The 7,117-nt window shown below is 36.5% G+C and overlaps 1 non-coding gene across 1 annotated transcript; it reads left to right on the forward strand.

Moving 5' to 3' along the window:
* Positions 1–380: 380 nt before the first annotated feature.
* On the forward strand, positions 381–487 carry LOC138434848 (U6 spliceosomal RNA). Its single transcript, XR_011254917.1, has one exon. It is a non-coding gene; the product is annotated as a U6 spliceosomal RNA (small nuclear RNA).
* The last annotated feature ends 6,630 nt before the right edge of the window (positions 488–7,117 follow it).

Consider the following 7,117-nt stretch of genomic DNA (forward strand, 5'->3'; position numbering starts at 1 on the left):
TCAGAATATCCAAAATTGAGCTCATCATAGTTTCTCCCAAAGCCTCAATTTCAGTGTTATCTCTCTGTGAATAGCACCATAATTCCCTCAGTTGCATAATACAGAGAATTAATCATTTTTGACTCCTTTATTTTGCTCAACTCTATATCCAGTTACCAAAGCTAGTTTATTATCTCTTTAATATCTTTCAAATTAATTAATTTGCCTACATCTCTTCTCTAGTTCTCTAGTCCTGAACTCTAGTTCAGATCAGTATCATCTTTTACCAGACATATTTCAGCATCTTTTATCGAGTTTTCTCATTCTAGATAGGCCTCCTCTTTAATTCATTTTCTATATTGAAGCCAGAGTAGGTTTTCATGACAATACTAACTTATGCTATGCTCAGTTTGGCAGCATATATACTAAAGTTGGAACAATACAGAGAAGACTAACATGACCACTTTGATAGAATGACTTACAAATTTCTAAAGTTTTTTTTTTTTTCTTTACTGATGGACACACAATCTATAAAGGTATATTTTGCATGACAATAACAGCACACAGGAAGAGAAGATGAAGTCATACAGAAGCAAAGTTTCTGTATACTATTGTAATGAATTGGGTATTAATCTGAACTAGATTCTTCTACATTAAGACATTAATTGTAATCCTTATAGCAATTACTGGGCTTCCCTGATGGCTCAGTGGGTAAAGAATCTGCCTGCAATGCAGGAGACACAGGAAAAGAAGGTTTGATCCCTGGGCTAGGAAGATCCCCAAAGGAAAAATGGCAACCCACTCCAGAATTCTTGCCTGGAAAATCCCATGGATGGAGGAGCCTGGCTGGCTACAGTCCATGGGATCTCAAAGAATCAGACGAGTGAGCAACTAACAAATGTATAATTAAAATTCTTTTAAAAGATATAAAAACCATAGCATCAATCCCAATCTTGTGAATCAAAAGCTAACAGAATTGAAGGGGAAAATAATCAATTCAGTAATAACAGTTGGAGATTTCCACACCTCCCTTTCAATAATGGGTAGAAGAACTAGACAGAATATCATCAAGCTAGTAAAAGACTTAAATGATATTATAATTGTATTAACAGAGAGTTAGAGAAGCCTCCATTCAACAACTACAAAAAACATGTGCTTTTCAAATACATGTGGAACATTTACCACTCTAAAATGTATGTTAGGCCATAAAACAAATGTAAATAATTTTTAAAAGATTGAAATCATATGAAACATGTTCTCCAACCACATTGGAATGAAATTATGAATTAATAACAAAGAAATTTGGCAAATTCACAAATACGTGGAAATTAAACCCAGTCATAATCAGAAAGTCAAAAAGGAAATAACAAAGGAAATTAGAAAATATTTTAAGATGAATGAAAATTAAAACACAGCATACCAAATGTTATGGGGTACAATGAAAACAGTGTACTATATTTGCCTAAATTTAAAAAGAAAGATCTCAAATAAATAATCTAATATTCCACCTTCGAGAACTGGAAAAACAAAAGCAAACTAAGTCTAGAGCAGGAGGACAGAAATACCTAGGTTGGAGTGAAAATAAAATAGGGAATAGAAAAATAATAAAATCAACAAAACTGAATATTGGTTCGTTGAAATGATCAACAAAATTGACAGATCTTTTAGCTAGCTGAATCAAGCAAAAAATAAAATACTAAAATTACTAAAGAAAAAATGAAAGTCACTCAGTCTTGTCTGACTCTTTGTGACCCCAGGGACTGTAGCCTGCCAGGCTCATCTGTCCATGGGATTCTCCAGGCAAGAATACTAGAGTGGGTAGCTGTTCCCTTCTCCAGGGGATCTTCCCAATCTAGGAATCAAACCTAGGTCTCCTGCATTGCAGGCAGATTCTTAACAGTCTGAGCCACCAGGGAAGGCCTACTAAAGAAAGGAGGGGACATTATTATCAACATCACACACAAAAAAGATTATAAGGTGGTATGGACTGAATGTTTGTGTCCTTCAAAATTCATATATTAAAGTCCTAACACCCAATTGTTAGGAGATAGGTGTTCGGAAATAGGATCTTTGAACAGTAATAGGGATAGATTAAGTAAAGAGGGTGAAGCTCTCATGATGAGAATGATGAGACTAGTGACTTTAGAAGAAGAGATAGATCTTTCTCTCTCCCTCTTTCTCCGACCCCACTCTTGCCTTCCCTTCTTTCTACCACACCCCTCCCCTCACCCTAGGTGCATGCAAGGAAAGGCCACATAAGGACACAGTGAAAATGTGGTTGTCTGTAAGGCAGGAAGAGATTTTTCAGCAGGAACCAGATTGGCTGGCACCTTCATACTAGATCTTCCAACCTCCAGAACTATGAAAAATATATTTCTACTATTTAAGCTACCCAGTCTATGGTATTTTTTATGACATCCTGAGATGACTAAGATATAAAGCCTACAGTGTAGGCCAACAATTTTGATGATATGGATAAATTCCTAGAAACAGAAACTACCAAAGTTGATTAATGAAGAAACAGAAAAATCTGAAAAGATGTACAACAAGTAAACAGCTTAAGTTAGTAATCAAAAAAGTTCCAGCAAAGAAAAGCACAAGACTATATAGCTTCATTGGTGAATTCTACAAAACATTTCAAGAAGAATTAAAACCTGTTCTTCATAAACTTTTACAAATGAAAGAAGATGGAATACCTCCTAATTCATTTTGTGAGGCTAATATCCCTGATAGCAAAGCAAGACAGAGACATAACAAGAGAAAGATACAGACCAAATCCTTATAAATATAGAAATGAAACTCTTTAACCACACACATACTAGAAAACTGAATCCAGGAAAACACATAAAAGAATTTTATAACATTGTCAAGTGGGATTTATACTTGGTGCAAAATATGAAAATCAATATAATATACAAATTAATATGATAAAGGGGAAAAAACCCCACATGATCGTGTCAATAGATGCAGAAAAGGATATTTGACAAAATCCAGCACCCTTTAATGATAAACAGACAAACCAAAACCACTCAACAAAACCCCCACAGCTAACATAATACTTAATGACAAAAGATTAGAGGTATCCCCCCAAGATCAGTTACAAGGCAATCACACTCTGCCTGGGTCCAGCCCTGGTGGATCCAGGGTAATTCGAAGCGGGGATGGCGTGGCAAGAAAGATATATAGATTTAGAGAGAGATAAGGAAAGAGTTTGCAGTTGAGAGAGGAGAGAAAGAGGCTGTGTTCCTTGGTTTACATAGAAAGCCAATAAAGCCTCAGACAAGAGACTTACACCATCTACGTAAGGCCACAGGCACCCACTTGAATAGCGGAGGGTGCCTTGCCTTGGGCTCCCTCTCTCGTGGGTCTTAGAATCCCAGGCAAATAAGTAGACTCGATGAGCCTCTATGCTCCAGACGGGAATTCAGCCAGAAAAGGAGAAAAAGACGACACGGGGGAAACCAGTCTTTCCAGGAACTCTTCCATTTCTTTATTTTCCAGCTCTGCTTTTATACTTTTTGTTATACACAGAGATAAATGGAAAATACAGAGTCATGCAGGGTCAGCAGCCCTGACCCTTATCGAGACCAGGCTTATACTTAGCTGTATATACAGGTCTTAGGTGATTTACATCATCTTCTGGCCAGGAGGCCTGTTAACATTTTATGGCCCTTTTCTGATAAGGGTCTGTCAACCAGAAAACTTACTTGCCCTAAAAGTGTTGTTCTTACTAAAGTCTGGTGCCACTCTCAGAAAGCACTAATTAAGGTTACGTTCTTATATAGCAAGGACACAACAATTTATAACAAGGAAAGAGGAGTACAGTAATTTATAACAAAGAGAAAATTCATTAACTCAAAAGTCTAGTATTGATAACATCAAAACTACTATATTCTTTTTCTACATCACAATTACATTGATTAATATCCTCCAGGTGCCTAAAAGATAAAGGATATGGAGGCCTGGCGGCAGTCATTAACTCAACAATGAAAACCCTCCACCAATATAATTCTTAGCTCTTTAAAAAAGGCTCTGTATCGTTAAGATGTTTTAAGCTTCGTGCCTCTTGTGGTTGGGGGGCTGTAAACAATCACATGCATAGTTGTAAAAATCCGGGTAAGGCAAGCTACATAGCCATCAGAGGGGTTTGAGCTGAAACACTCCTTTTATATGCAGGAGACTGTTAACTGGAGCTCTAAATTAACTTTTTCCAGAGAAAGGTGGTTGGGAATAGCCCCTGTTAATGTCAGAAACGTTGGTGAAAGTCATAAAATAATGACAGACAGATTCTGGTTTTGGGGTAGATGCTCGAGAAGGCCCAGCGGGGTTTCCTTGAGGCCTGATCTCGCCTTTGCCTATCAGGCCTCTTCCTCGAGACCTTTGCCACGGGTGGGATTCCCCATGCTGGCTCCTGGCAACACTCCAACCTGATATCACTTTATAATTTCAAAGTTATGTGTGTTGTAGTAAAAATACTTTTCAAATGGCATGGGTCAGTTTTTATTATTTAAATAAATGCATGTGATGCACAGAAATGAGTTTGGAAGTCTATGCACCAAGAGGCTGGCAGTGGTAATCTTAGATGATGGCAACGATGGTGATCTTTACACATGCTTTGTTTGTTTGATTCATTTCTGTTATTATAACAACATTGTTGAGATATAGCTCACATACTGAACATTCCACCTGTATAAAATACAATTCAATGGTACTTATGAAATCATCACCACTCTCCAGTTCCAGGACATTTTCCTCACTCCAAAAAGAAACCTCATATCCGTTAGAAGTCACTTCTCACTCCCCATTTCCCCATCCCCTGACAACCGCTCATCTACTTTCTGTTTGCATGAATTTGCCTCTTCTAAATAGATACTGTATAAATAATTTCATGCATTATATGACTTTTGTGTCTGACCTCTTCCACACAGCATGTTTTAAAGGTTCGTCCACATTGTAACATGTATCAGCACATTCCTTTTTTACGGTTGAATAATATTTCATTGCATGGATATACCAAGTTTTCTATATCCATTCATCAGTTGATGGACATTTGGGTTGTTTGTTTCTTGGCTATTATTAAAAATAACTGCTGTGAACATTCATGTACACAAGTCTTGTATATACATAATTTTTCGCTTTTCTTGGAATAGAGTAAGTGTATATTTAACAGTATTTAGAAACTACCAGTTTTCAAAGTGTTTGTACATTTTATATTGCCACAAACAAGGTATGAAATTTCTCATTGTTCTTTATCCTTACTAACTTTTGGTTTGGTTAGTCTTTTAAATTTTAACTTTTTAAATGGATGTGTAATAGTGTCTCATTGTGGTTTTAATTTGCATTTCACTGATGACTAGTGATGTTAAGTGCCTTTTCAGTCCTTATTGGCTATTAGTGTATCTTCTTTCTAAAATTATCTTTTCAAAATGCTTGTCCATTTAAAAATTGGATTAAGATTCTAAACACATGGAAACTTGAAAGTATTCACTTTAACCAACAATCTCAAGCTCACTCGTGTATCTTTTTCTCCTTCCCTTTAGTTAAGTTTTCCATAGCTCTCCTTTTTCTTTTATAAAAACTTCTTTAAAGTTGGAATTGAATTTTATAATTTAAGACTAATGAAAAAATTCAATTTTAAGATATCATTTGTTTAAAAATTGAAAAACAAAAATGTATGTAAATTTTATGTACATGTACCTTATTACATTACTGCACAGTGAAAAAAATTGAATTATTTTTTGATACTGATTTGTAGGAGTTTTTATATATTCTGAACAGAAGTCCTTGTGAATATTTCTACCAGTCTGTGGCTTGCCTTTTCATGTTCCAACTTTTTTTCATTTTCAATTTTTTAATTAATTTGACATTATTTGGGCTGCACTGGGTCTTCACTGCTGTGAGGGAGCTTTCTCTAGTTGCAGCAAGCAGGGTTACTCTCTAGGTGTGGTGCACAAGCTTCTTGCTGCAGTGGCTTCTGTTGTTGTGGAGCACGGCCTCTAGGAAGCTTCCGCTTTAGCAGTTGTAGCACGTTGGCTTGAGAGCACAGGCTCAGTAGTTGTGGCACATGGGCTTAGTTGCCCTGAGGCAGGTGGGATCCTTCCAGAGTAGGGATTGAACTCATGTCCCCTGCACTGGCAGATAGATTGCTAACCACTAGACCACATTTTCCTCATTTCCCGACGTTAGTTCAAGTGCTACTATTAGACTTCATATATTGAGCAGGCCTTAAGCTTTGTCATCTGTCCCCCATCCACACTTCCTGTGAAACCATTGAAAATGAAATAGATCACCAGAATTTGACACGCATGTCTACGGGCAAAAGCCATTCCTGGTGTTCCCCACCTCCTAGGAGCTCTATGTTCACTTCACCAATTTTTGTCTTCTTAGAATCTTTATTTTTTTGGAAGCTCAGTAATGTATTTGAACATTTTTGTTTGTTTCTTTCTTGGTTTTCTACATTTTATATGGCAGAATTCTTGCTTTCAATAGGAGGACCACCATTTTCCTGGTGGTGAGCACTAGCCATGTGATGCAGTCCTGGCCAGTATGATAGAAAATGAAGTCTACAGGCAGTGATCCTTTCTTCTTCCTTCTGCTTTGAGTATAGATGTAAGACCCAAGGATGCTGTCGTGGTTTTTAATTCATGAAGTGATAAAACAACAGATTTACCAACAACAGCAAAGTGGAAGGAGAATAGGAGCCATAAGCAATAACATCATGAACTGTGGCACCAACCCTAGACGTATTACTCTAAACATCTTAAGTTAAAAAAAAGTGAAAAAAAAAAAGTGATATAAACCCTTCTTTGTCTAACAATGAGTTAATTGGGTTTTCTGTTACTTGCCATCAAAAGTTAATCATCTTTAGAGATATAATACTTACACATTCATTCATCTATCCAATCAATAAGGATATATTAACCACATACTGAGTGCCAAGCACTGTTTATAGCATAATTTATCAATACAGACTATATTATTATTTGAGAGCATTTTACACATTTGTGGGAAGGTTTTTATAGTGTTACAATAACTGGGGGTTGGTACTACTTAATGAGTTGATTCTTGGAATATAACACTTCTTCAAATGCATGGACAGTCTCATGAAGTGAGAATTGTCCAGTAGCCTGTACACTTT

Source organism: Ovis canadensis, chromosome 2 (assembly GCF_042477335.2).
Source record: "Ovis canadensis isolate MfBH-ARS-UI-01 breed Bighorn chromosome 2, ARS-UI_OviCan_v2, whole genome shotgun sequence".
In the NCBI taxonomy this organism is placed as follows: Eukaryota; Metazoa; Chordata; class Mammalia; order Artiodactyla; family Bovidae; genus Ovis; species Ovis canadensis.